A 14,172-nucleotide genomic window follows, 5' to 3' on the forward strand; every position below is an offset into this window, starting at 1 on the left:
GACTTCAGAGAAGTGTGACTGGCCCAAGGTCCAGCAGCTGCATGTGGAGGAGTGGAGATGCGAACCCAGTTCACCAGATTACGAGTCTACCGCTCTTAACCACTACACCATACTGGCTCTCACTGGAAGAGAGTGAGGAAAGGAAATAGAAGAAACTTTACTTCCTCCCCCACAGAGGAGAGGGGGCATGACCCAGCTGGGTCTAGGATATAGAACTCTCTGGTCTTAACCCCTTTCTGCTGCAACTAGCACACATACATAGTTATGTTTGACTGCAATCCCTCACAATTTTGTGTTATTACACCTGTTAATTTATCCACACCTTTTTCTGACCTCAAGCTTGCCTCAGAGATCCCCAGTGAACACTCTTGCCTGGGAACTGCCAACAACCAAAGAGTTGGTCACACCTTGGGCTGTGTTACTCAGGTCCAGCAGCTCAGCCTCAGATGCCTTAGAGATCCTTAGCTGATCTGCTGCTTGGCAGGGAGGTTAACTGGTGAAGACTCAAAATGAGGGCAAAGAATGCTGCCTTAATAAACGCGGCACTGTGTTGCTACAGATTATATTTGGAGACCTTTCTGAATGTATTGTGCACATCTATTGAAAACTGTTTTGAGAGCCTCTTCAGACAATGGAGTGTAAGTATTCGAAATCAGGGGTTCCCAATGCTCCATGAGTTCCATTCGGTGCTCCATAGCATGTCTGTAAAACAGAATTAAAAAATGTATATAACACAGCACATAACAATTGCTACAACAGGCAGAAAATTGTTAAACGGTTCACCAGGACCCTCAACATTCTTCAAGTAGTTCATGCGGGGGAAAGTTTGGTAACCACTATTCTAAATAATAAGCAAATTATAATCACCTAGAGATCAACTCACAGATCCAGATCTGCTTCCCATCCACCCATATATTTCTCAACGCAGAGATTTCTGGACACAACAGCCTGCTTTAGTGGTGTTGAGGAATAACATACAATATCTGCTTTGAACTTTTAGTTCCCATATTTATCTATACACGCAAAGGCACTCCTATGATTGCAATATATTTAAGGCTATTCAGACTCCTCCAGACTAGCTGAACAGTCTAGACTCTATAATTTTGCATAGAGGGTATCTCATGCTGTGGAACTGACTGCTTGTAGGTGCTTTGAGTGATACTATTAACCACATTACTTCAAATTGTACTGGCAGGGTGGGTGGGGGCGACTGCAACTATTTTTAACTAGCATAAACTGGTCCACCTTGTTATATTTCTTCAAAGGTCTGTTACACTTAAGTTTCATTCTTGATCTCAGACATATGTATGCATGTACATACGTATGTATATATGCGGTGTTTTGAGGAGGTTCACAGTTACATTATTTGCCATTTTTTGTGAGCTCTTTTCGGATTATAATGCAGCTCCACATACTGTACATGCTTACTGTGGACATATGCTCACACTAGACAAAATCTGGTAATCGTTTGTCACAGATGGCAATGAGTAATGCTTTTGCTTATTTCACCCACGAAAATCACCCATATAGCACTCATGCAAAACAAGTTCCCAGCGATTCATCTGGTGCAAACAAGAAATGCATTGTGGTGGTATCTTTGTTTCTGTAGCCATTATTATTAGTAGCAATGCTCAAAAGCCAACAACCATCATAATCAAGGAGGATACAATTACCTACCTTCTCTTCTGGATTCTGTAGCTGGCAGAGAACCAAACAATGCACCTAGCTTTCCTGAGAAATTGTGCCGTCATTTCAATATGTGGTCTCAGATTCCAGCTTCATTGTAATGAATGGAAGCAAAGGTGCATTGGTCAGACACACCTTGGCCAGGGAAAGAATCTCTTTCTTCTCCTGTACTCGGTGGGACAAGGTGAGCAACTTGTCTGTATGATGAGCAGCAGCATACTTGCCCCTCAGAGCTCACACATATGACTCAACTGCCTATTTAGGGCATGGGGGACAGAGCACTTTTTAATGGATTGCATTCAGTGGCATCATCCTGCCAGTGCAAAGCCCATACTATTAGTGCAACCGGCCAAACCAATGGTTGGATTCCACTTTTGTAAGATGTTGTGCAGCCACTAAGGCACACAGTGGAATTTATTGCAGTTTTATCCTACTTCTTTCTCCAAGGAGCTCCAGGTGGCAGACCCTAGGGCTTGTGCAGAAACCACGGGAGCAACTAGGCAAACACTTCACCGTTTGGGAGTAATGTTAGGATGGATGTCACCCAATACTTTGCTTTTCTTTATCACTTTCCTCTGGGTGCTCGTATTTACTTTTCCTGTAAAACAAACAAATACCATTATGCCCTTTTGCCGACAAACATTTGCTTTACTTGAGAGGCAAATTGTAACAAAGCCACAAAATCTCCAAATGGCTGGATTTCTCACAGAGTTCCACTTTGAAGGAGGTGGTGGCACCCTTGGGATGATGAGCCAAGTCAGGGGTGAAGCCAGTTTGTTAAGCAGGATCCCATCTTTTGTGACTACGCCTGCCTACTTCATCCTGATGGCAGCTGCCTTACAGACAACAGCTGTGGATTCTTAACCTGAACTTCCCTAACAAACGGAAGGAGTGTTTAGGAAATAAAACGATGGGAGCTGAACTGAGACAGAATGGCCTGTGGGCTCCGTTTCCTTAGATGAGAGGTTAAATAAAGCCTTGTCATTTCCCCAAGCTGTCTATGTGAGAGCAAACACAGTGACTGTTTCCACATGTTTTGGAATACTTGAGCTGAATGAGGTGAAGGTCTGGAGCTCAATGGTAGAAGAATTGCATCCAGAATGTCCTACGTCCAGCAACCTCAGGTAGGGCTGGAAGTGTCTGTCCCCTTGTCTGAAAGCCCAGAAAGTCATTGCAGGCAACACTGCAATAGATGGACTGACTCAGTACAAAGTAGCTTCCTATATTGTTGTTATTATTTTTAAAAGTTTTTATTTATTCTTTTCAAATCTATACATTTCACTAATTTTACAGTCATTTTAACATTTCAAAGTTTGACTTCATTCCCTCTCTTTCTGCTGTTCCTTAAATTTATTTTTTTAATATCTTCTGCATATCCAAATTCATTTAATTTGCTCATTTAATTATCTACTTTAAATATATACCCTTATGACGCTGCAGGTTATTACAATAATCCTGCCAATGTTTTTTACCTGTTTGCAACTTATCTGTAAATATTTAATAAACCATTTCCATTCTTTTATAAAAAGTTTGTTATCTTGTTTTATTCTTCTTCTGGTAAGTTTCACCATTTCTGCATATTCCATAAGTTTTTGTACCCATTCTTCCTTTGCTGGAACTGAGTAGCAATCTTGCTGCTGTAGTAGCACACATAAATAAATTTCTATACAATTTAGGTAGTTCTGTCCCTATTATTCCCCAAAGAAAAGCTTCTGGTTGTTTTTTTTTTACAAAGGTTATTTTGAACATCCTTTTCCATTCATTATATATCATTTCCCAGTAATCTTTAACCTTACTACAAGACCACCACATATGATAAAAAGAACCTTCTTTCTCTTTACAGTTGTTTTATTTAGATGTATACATTTTTGCCAGTTTACTCAGTGTTAGATACCAATGATATATCATTTTCATATAATTTTCTCTTAAACCATAACATGCTGTAAATTTTATATCCATATTCCACAAACGTTCCCATGCTTCCATGTCTATATTATGACCGATATCTATTGCCCAGTCAATCATTGAGGATTTTACTTGCTCATCTTTCCTATGTTCTTAACAGGATGTAAGGGCGGCTCCAGGTGTTACTTTGTGTGTCAATCAAGAGGAGAGCCTCCTGGGAACTGGACCATAATGAGGAGCAGGAGCTCACAGAAAATAATACGGATAAGGTATTTAAACACAATCTGCACAAGATAGCTAAAGTGCAGGAGGAGAAGAGGAAGTTCCAGTGCACAAGTCCTTGCATGAATGGGATGATTTGGTTGGGTACACACACACACACACACACACACACACACACACACACTCTTGTATGCATTCAGTGTTACATGCTTGGTGCGTGTGTGTGTGTGTGTGCGTGCGCGCGTGCGTGCATGCGTGCACACACACACACACACACACACACAAACACCGTATATATGTATGTGGAAAAGGGACAGGAATCCAGGAAAAATGGCAACCCACCCACCATTGAACCCAATGTGTTTTGACTATATGAAATTTTGGCTTTAGGCTTACTGTAGCTACATCTCTCTATCTTTTCTTCACCCAGTTGACAGTTTTGTGCTTTTCTGGTAAATTACATTAGAAAAAAAAAACTACAACAATGCAAATTGTTGATGTATTGTGTGTTGCTGTTTTAGTTCCTGAGCTTATTCTATTTTTTGACGCAGTGTGCCGTTGGCAACTAACGGAGTGCAAAGCGAGCACTGGCATTATAGAACGTGGTCTCCCCTCTTAACTTCCTGAACGGTACCATAGCTGGATCTTTAAATTGGTTTCTGTGGTCATCAACTACAAAGAGTAAAAGAAATTGCAGCGATCTCTTAGACTGCCTGGGTATTTTTAGATGCTTTGTGGGATATGTATCAATTACTTGATAGCATAGAGTTAGTAAAGAATGCACAAGATACATTTAGTATCCTTTGAGTGTATTTTAAGAGCATTTGGTCCAGACGTTTAATATATAATTTACTGGATTGCAAGTTACATCATTATAATGCTACATGTTGGGAAAGCAACCAAACTAAAAGTCTTTGAAGTGTGAACTGGTATGAAGATACATTCTGGGCGGTGGAAGGGGAGGGGTGATTTCTTTTTCTTTCTTTTTTTAAACAGTCTTTGGAGAAGAAGAAGAAAAGATTATTTGCTTCCTGCCAATATTTCTGAACTTAGAAGGGGGAAGAAAATCATCTATATTTTTATCTCTGACATACTGCATACTAGTGACATTTATATGTCCAGGATCTTCCTAAGGACTTTCAAAAGAATGGGCGAAATTGTTGTCCTTCAAAAGAAAAACAAAGAAAAGAAGCAGACACAGAAGTAAAAACTAAGCGTGATTGCAGCATATGAGAATCGAAAGATGTTTTGCTTTATAAGGACTACTCAGACACCGATATTTTGTTCCCACCCCCTAACAGGCCTAAGAGCTGATTAACTATGCAACATGGTAAACTTATGGCTCCAGTCTGAACGAGGTATCATATGAAAACAGAGCAGGTGAAGTGGTGTTCGGAGGACCCTGGAACCAGCCTCTGCACAAAACCTATTTTACCCCTTTCATAACTTGTAGCACTGATCATCACACAATTCTCCCAGCTGATATAGGGAGTTTCCATGCCAGTGCTTCTCATTTCTGGTGTTGGCTACCACAGGATCTAACCAAGTTTCTCAGGTACTCCCCAGAGCTTGTCCTTGTCATGGCTCACTCTTGATGCACCCTGTCTCCCATGGCAGCCTTTCCCAATATGATGCCCTCCAGATCTTTGGGACTACAACTCTCATCAACCCCAGGCAGCATGGCCAAGGGCAATGAATGCCAGGGGTTTGAGGACAACAACAGTGGTAGGGCACCAGGTTGGATTGTCCTATGAGCTATTTCTTCCAAGAAGCAGCCATCTGTAGTGCAGTTGTAGAAGGGCAGGTTTTGAGCTGGATAAGTAGCATTTGGGAAGCAGCAAATGAGTTAGGTGAGTTATGGCTTCATGGATTGTGGCTTAGTACTGGCAATTTGTTGAGGGACGTGGGTGGCGCTGTGGTCTAAACCACTGAGCCTAGGGCTTGCTGATCAGAAGGTCGGCGGTTCGAATCCCCGAGACGGGGTGAGCTCCCGTTGCTCTGTCCCAGCTCCTGCCAACCTAGCAGTTCGAAAGCACATCAAAGTGCAAGTAGATAAATAGGTATCGCTCTGGCGGGAAGGTAAACGGCGTTTCCGTGCGCTGCTCTAGTTCGCCAGAAGCGGCTTAGTCATGTTGGCCACATGACCCGGAAGCTGTACACCAGCTCCCTCAGCCAATAAAGCGAGATGAGCGCCACAACCCCAGAGTCGTCCGCGACTGGACCTAATCGTCAGGGGTCCCTTTACCTTTACAGGCAATTTGTAATATGGGCGTTGAGGGTGATAGCCCCATAAGCTGGTTGTAAATGCTCTTGTAAGGTGATTGGACAAATTCACAGAGGAGAAGGCTGTGAATGGCTACTAGCCACAGCTGGAGGCAACAATGCTTCTGAATACCAGGTTCTGGACACCACAGGAGGGGGAAATGTTCTGGCACTCAAGTCCTGCTTGATGGTTTCTCACAGGCTTCTTGATGGCCACTATGAGAACGGGATGCTGGACTAGACAGGACATTCTTATTCTCACCTGCTGTTGACGTCAACAGTGGGACTGACCGTGCACATATTTTTTGCATTAGTGACATATATTTCAAGATGAAAAACATAAGAATAATGTGGGTGAAGGCAAAGGGTTCTTAAAGTATGTGTTGCCACATTGGCACATCAAATCACTTTGCAGCATGTTGCTTTACAAGATGCTGAAAGCACTGAGTGGTTGCATGTTTTTCAGATACAGAATCTGCTTGTGCTGGTCACCTAAAGTGACTGCTTATTTTTAAGCATTTTAACATTCAAATACATGCATATTCTAGGTATTTATGTTCTACTATGCCAGAGTCCTCATCCATTACTAATACATCCTTTATGCAGAGGAAAGCCTAACTAAGTACTGGCCTGGGTAACCAAGTGTTCCTGGAGTGAAGACATTTGAAAGACATTTTATGTAGTGGCACCATGCAGAGGGCATTAATATTGATTGTGATTTCCTCTTACTGTAACAATGAAAAAGCTTTACATGTAGAATTCTCAGTAAATCAACCATTCTTGGGAATTTAGATGCACAGTGTGATAAAGGCAACAACTTTCAATACCTAGAGGCAATTTCCCTGTGCTTTGTACACTGGGATGTTTGAGAAATAAAGCTGTGAAATTTATATTTAGTACTATTTAAAATGCAATCACTGAATTAGGATATTATTACTAAGTAAATAAGTCCTTTTGCAAAAATGAAATATAAAGCAGCAGAAACGATTAATAAAGCGTTAATTAGCACACATTGTATGAAGTTTCATTTAGGATATAGCCATAATTGCTTAGAAAGTCAATTGGCTGAAGCATTTATTACATAATGCAAGAACTTAGTATTATTTTGCCTACGAGCAATGCATGTGCATGAATGGAAAGGCATATATTGCATGAAATTAATGTATTCAGCACTGTATATTAGAATCCCCCCTGGTGTATTGTCATTTCAGAGGGTGTTTGGGCTACAGAAATTGAATATGTTTTGATACTGCTCATCATTTGCCCTTTTGTTTTAAAAATCCTCTCACTGTTAGGTTGTTCATCAGGACTATATTACAGAATTATGATATTTTAATGTTCTGACTTTGATATTCTGTTAACCACTTCAGATGAGTGACTGTGGGGCGCCAAAGTTATGAAATAAATAAGTAAAGGATTTGACAAAGCTGGCACTACTTTCTTCAATGTGTGTCTTTCTTCAATGCAGTTTGAAGAAGCCAAATATGTGTCATTTTGCATCACAAAGAGAAGGCTGACCATGACTAATCCTCAGGCATTTGTCAAGCCTGGGTTTCCCATGGGAGATGATTTCCCCCCTCTTTTTCTATACTCCATAGCCCTGGGAGCAAACTGGGACACTGGATGTCTTTTCACATGGATAACAACTTTACATGACATCTAAGTAAGCACACATTATATATTAATTGACAGCTTAGACCCCCACAACTCAAGAGAAGCTGACAAGTGTGTGAAGACGGAGTTAGGGTCAGATGACAAAATGTGAAATGTCACTGGGTGGGTCATGGGCTCATGGAACACCTAAGAAATAACTTGTGTGTGTGCGTTTTTAAGTTTATTGTGATATTTCAGCTTTGTAAGGATCTCAAACATTTCTTTATGAGGATCAAATACCATGTAAGTTTTCAGTACAGTCAACTAATTTAGGAATGAGTGTCTATGAGAGGGGAAATATCTGATAAATTCAAAAGGCTTGCTAGATGTGGGGAAAATTACCTTTTTTCTTCATCTTTTGTTTTTATTCCAATTTTGGGATTGCCAGTAACCAGATACTGAGCTGAATCTAGACTTAGGCATCTGCCTGGGAGTAAGCATTACTGAATTCAGTAGACCTTACTTCTGAGTAGACATGGTTAGGATTGCACTGTTAAGTCATGACTAACAACTCACATTGCTTTCAGGGGAGCACTTGGTCCACATCAATGTCCACGAACATGGCTAATATGTCCAAAGCTACTGCACCTCCGGGAGAGCGGGAGAGTATAACACTATTTTCATTATGCTGTTCTCACTGAGAAGAATGTTTTGTGGCAAGCATTCTGAGGCATGCATACAGGCATCAATCACAATTTTTCTGTTCACAGAAATAGGCCTGATCCTTTCATGTTCATGGCTAAGTATGTATCACATATGTCCACAAATGGGGATGTTTAAGGTGAGATAAAGTTCAGACCCTCCAAGTGTCCTTAATTTCCAGGGACGTCCCTGATTTAGAGAAGCTGTCCCAGTTTCTGATTTGATCCCAGAATGCCCCACTGACAGGGGTAAAGGACTCCTGACAGTTAAGTCTAGTCACAAATGACTCTGATGTTGTGGCACTCATCTTGCTTTACTGGCCGAGGGAGCCGACGTTTGTCTGTAGACAGTTTTTCCGGGTCATGTGACCAGCATGACTAAGCCGCTTCTGGCAAAACCAGAGCAGCATACGGAAATGCCGTTTACCTTCCCGCCAGAGCGGTACCTATTTACCTACTTGCACTTTGGGGCATGCTTTCGAACTGCTAGGTTGGGCAGGAGCTGGGACTGAGCAACAGGAGCTCACCCCATCGTGGGGATTCGAACCGCCGACCTTCTGATCGGCAAGCCCTAGGCTCAGTGGTTTAGACCACAGCGCCACCCGCATTCTTAGGATGTCCCTATTTTCATTGGAGAAATGTTGGAGGGTATGGAGTTATCCGACCCTCGAGCTGTCTGAAGGCAATCCTGTAGAGGGAAGTTTTTTTAATGTTTAATGTTTTATTGTGTTATTATATATGTTGGAAGCTGCTCAGAGTGGCTGGGGCAACCCAGGAAGATGTGTGGGGTATAAATAGTAAAATTATCATTATGGAAAGGGATGTCCCTATTTTCATCAGAGAAATGCTGGAGGGTATGAAAGTTATTGTGGGGCAAACTATGCCATTTCACAGAGATAGGGAATCTGTGGCACTCCAAACGTTGTCTGACTCCAGCTGACCTTTGAGGCAGCATGGGCAATAGTTAGGAATTTCTTGCCCCTAGCATATAAGATGAAGGAATAGTAGCAGTTCATTTATTTGTCAGAAGAGGAAGTAGCAGATTTGGTTGGATTGGGCTGCAGGATCTAGGACAACTCTGGCAAATTCTACAGTCTCACATTTGCTCCCTTCTGTCCTAGTCTCTGGTGTTTCCCCCCACAAATCATGTTCAGCATGTTTCTCACCTGTTTGCTTGCTTTTAATGAGGCTGTATTCTTTTCTTTTCTTCCTTTGCTATAAAACATAGCAGATTCTATAAACAGTAGTAGGCTGTTAAAAGAACGTGCTGCAGATAATTAATGCAGTTATAAGACAGGAATTAATCAAGGCAAACAATACATGACTTGTGTGTTATTTAGTTTAGAGAAACTATTACTGTCATTAAACAACCGAAACATATCACTTATATCGAGCTGTTTCCTTTGATGACTCTATCCAGACAAAAAGGTCTGATTGTGCAATTGTACAGAAAGATAAATATCAATTGCCAGGCAGTAAATATGCCTTAGGCAGTGGGGTCAAGAGTTTGGGCAGAACTAATAAATAATTTCTAATTTCAGAAATCCTTGTTTGTAAATTGTCCAAAGGAGAACACTGAAGAACATATAATGGCAAATAATTACCACTTAACATCCTTTAACCACCCTGTCATTATCACAATCAAGGTGGTTACACAGATATTAAAGGGTGGAGATTTTTTTTATCCTTTCCACGTATGCTTGTAGGTGAATGCGACTATACTTTCTGATAGTTCTGATAGTTTTCCACATGATTTACCATGGAGTATGAGGCCATGATTTTGTGTGCATGGTATAATTTGTGCAGATTAATCCTTCCTGATGATTTTCCTATTAGAAGTGGCAGTTTAACCCTGTTTGAATTTAAGTTTGCGGGGGAGGGAAAATGAGGAGAATGCAAAGTATTTTATTATGCTCACTAACTTCCAGCAAAATTATTGCTGCAAGCCCACAAAGTGTGTTGTTCATAGTACATCCACTTGTTATTTAAGGGTTCGTTCAAAAAGATAACGGAGAAATCCTTAATAGGGCCTATAACATATGTAGGCTACACCAGTAAGATGAACAATGGCTGGTGTCATTTCTTGGTTTCTGTTATAAGTGCCCTAAGGTAGTAGGGCACTAGCACAAATTTGCATTTTTTCTGTAGGGGAAAAATGGGACCTAAAGACACTATCGTTTCTGTCTCCTTTGAAAGAAGCATTTAGTACTGCTTTTGCTTGTAAACAATGTATATACATGAGCAGCATGCAGTTTTGTTCAGTTAATGCTACCTTCAGTACACATTTAACTGAAATATATCTCCTGTATTTAAATTATTGTATTTTAAAAAAAAATCAAAAGGAAGATCAATAGCTGCTATTTCTTTTAGCTAGAAAAACCTACAGGTCCACTGAGTGAGATCTCTCTTTCTGTCAAAATGCTCTGACATAGGCATTACTTGTCTAAATTTCAGCCTATATTTTCCCCGAGAAAGCTGGTAATTTAGTTACTGCACAATGGCATTTGCTGGTTCGGAGCATATCATCTGTAAAACCCAGCTGACTCAAGAGTGGAATGATGGATTTTCCAGGATCTGAGAAAGTACAAGTTGTAAACACTGGGTAATAAAAATTACCTTCTGTGTTATTTCCCATTGGCCAGTTGTCAAGCTGTTTCCTACCCACATTTGCATCTTCCAAGATCCATCCTTCCTTAAACCAGTGACCCTGTGACAGTGTATGCTCTGGTTTGGGTGCTTAACACACATTCACAGTTGTACAGATGAAGCAAAAGCGGGTTCAGTATTACTAGGGGAATGTCTGCTAAATGCTGTCACCCAATATAACATCTAAGTGCTTGTTTTGAGCTCTATGGCCCCTGGGCTAGTAATAAAGCAAGTATCGAATGGTTTAGTAGAGTTGCAAAAATTAAAGATATATTTTCCTGGTGAAACATTTAAGAGGAATCTTAAAACTTAAAACAATAAAGAAATCACATTACTGACAATAATTTTTGTTGCCCTTTAAATCATATCCTCCCATCAAAATAACCTCCCAGGCAAGACACATAAACCATGCAGGTGACTGCAAGTACAGAGTATTGACTTCCCCATTTACAGTTTTCCCAGTGGAAAAACTAGTGGAAGATTTGCATCTGTCTGCTGCCATGTTATTCCAACAGGTGAAAGTAAAAAAAAGGCCAAGAGCATTCTATTTTCTAAATCCCATCTCTGTTCAGACTTAGTATCTCTAGGAAACTCCTTCCTCATTGACTTGGCTAACAAGGGTGCTTTCAGACAAGAACTTTCTACTACCATTCTGGGTTTGTCGTCGTCCCCCCCCCCCCATGCACATTTGACATGTTAGATTCCAAGCATTCCCATTGCTTCAGTAACAATCTTCATTGCTGTGCCACCCCTTGCTGCCAACATTTGGGTGGTGGCTTTTTGTCCCTTCCCTCAACCACTCCTTCACCACTCCCCCTTGCCCTTTTCTATTCTGGGCCCGCTGTCTTGTAGGAAAGGCTGTTACATCACTTCTCATCCTCTCATTGAGGAATGTCCAAGGACTGACGAGTCAAAACCTGCCACAGAAGAGGGAGAGACATTCCAGTACTCACAGTCAATTCTTGCTAGATTCTTTTACACCAGGCTACTTGAGGATCTTGTCTATGCTCATCAGTAGCATCACTGACTTTTTCAGGACCTAGAAATATCCAGACAGGCTTAATCCAGTTTGGCATAATAGGGGACTTGATAGATAGTGGAAATTAGCCAGAGTCTATCAGGTCCCTTTAATGCTGCAGAATAATCCTTCGGAAAAAGCTAGTAGGGTCATTTATTCTGAAGACTTCTTTTGGATGGGTTTCATCCACCTATAGTTTGGATTGAACTTCCACTGAGTGGAGTGTAGGTAGGAAATGCTGTCCTTGCTTGGCAGGGACCATACCAAGCCATTTATCTGTTGGCTCAATCCATCAACCTCTGGTGGATGATTTAGAAGGGCTGGGTCCGGCATCACTTTCGCTGCATGTGTGTGCTAGCATCCATACTCAGCAGAGTTACATCTCAATGCAGCTCCTTCCTTGGAAACGTCTTCAGAGTTTAAGGTACACACAGTTGTGGTTCGAGTACCCGATCCCCGCTTAGTGGAATGAAGACACACGGACACGTGATATAAGGTCAATGGGCAAGAAAAGGCCACAACTTTATTGATTACAGCAAGTGAAAAGGTATTGGCTTAGGCATTGGATCACATCACTTGACTCCACCCACTCGGAGAGGGGTGAGTCTAAAAGGGGGGTTTATTCACCAGTAGGTGGAGCCTGTTGATGCTAATCCAACTATAAGCTCTCTCCTGATGTCACCGAGGGTCGTGCCATGGCCTCCCGCCACACAGGCATCGGACAGGATCCATGACCGCCAGATTCCTTTAACGGAATACCCAAAAACTGAAGGCGTAGGTGATGGCCACACCTAGCCCTTCCACACATCACAAACACATTATTCCAATGCCTAACCTACCCACCAATACCACGAAAGTTGTAACAGTTGCTACGAGGTAGGCGAAAAAACCACAAAGCCTAATGCCAAATGGAAAAATTCCTACCAGGCCCCCTGGACAACCAGGGCGACCAACCTAAGGTCCATAGCAAGGCCAAGAGAAAAACTGAAACCCTGAGCTCTAAGGGAGTGGAGGGTGGGTGACTCGCGATGGGATGGCGGAAAGTGAGGCCACGTCCATGCCCCCTCCAAGCCGCCTGGTTGGGCACTTGTCCGTGGGCGTGGTGCGCCAGCCAGGTAAGTGGGTGGCAGGGGGCTAACGCCCCCTGCTTGAGGCGGAGATCGGATCCCGCCCACAACCGCTCCCCTCTTGTAGGAGGAGAGTCTTAGGCAATAAACACTCATGGATGCCATAAAGATTCAGTCAATTTATTTGACAGGCACAAAAGCATATTGGTAGCAAATATATACAGACATTCACCACTGCCGTGGTCAAGGTATGCTTAGATTACAAGAAGAGTCCAAGACTTTCTCTCTGCTTCTCTCACCGCAAGATGCAAGAGACTCATAACAAGTTACAACAAGTTACCCAGAATCTTTCTTATCAGTACTTCTCGTCACAGTGTGCCTGTCCAAAGAACAGTTCCCACAGAAAATGCCCTTGCATAGACAAAACAATCTCAACCTCTTGCTGCTTCTTGAAACTTCTTCTCTGTTCTTCTCTGTTTCTGGAACAAATGAATCTCTCTCTCACACACAGAGAGAATATCCAACACTCCCTCTCATTTTTACAGAAATAATAGGAACCGTGTCCATGTACAGAGTGCTTACACATCACACACTGTAAACCCCAACATTTTAAGCAGTTGAGCAAGTCTCTGAAAGAACTAAGAGATTTGGTTACACACCAGCAACAATCGGTTTGCTTCCTGGACTTCTACCACACCAAGGAAACGCCAAACTGAAACACCATACTAGACACTGACTCCCAGTCAGGCAAGTTGGACCAGCCAATATATACAAAGCACTTCCGCTCTTCTGGTCTTGAGGATGACCACTTAAGACAATAACTACAAATAACAAAACATTTTTCAGCCCCCTCCAGGCTACTACAATACGAGTACAGTCGTACCTTGGAAGTTGAATAGAATCCATTCCAGAAGTCTGTTCAACTTCCAAAACATTCAGAAACCACAGCGCGACTTCTGATTGGCTGCAGGAAGCTCCTGCAGCCAATTGGAAGCTGTGGAGGCCCCGTCGGATGTTTGGCTTCCAAAAATAGTTTGCAAACCAGAATAGTCACTTCCGGGTTTGCAGCCTT

This window comes from Podarcis bocagei, assembly GCF_964188305.1.
Source record: "Podarcis bocagei genome assembly, chromosome: 11".
Taxonomy (NCBI): domain Eukaryota; kingdom Metazoa; phylum Chordata; class Lepidosauria; order Squamata; family Lacertidae; genus Podarcis; species Podarcis bocagei.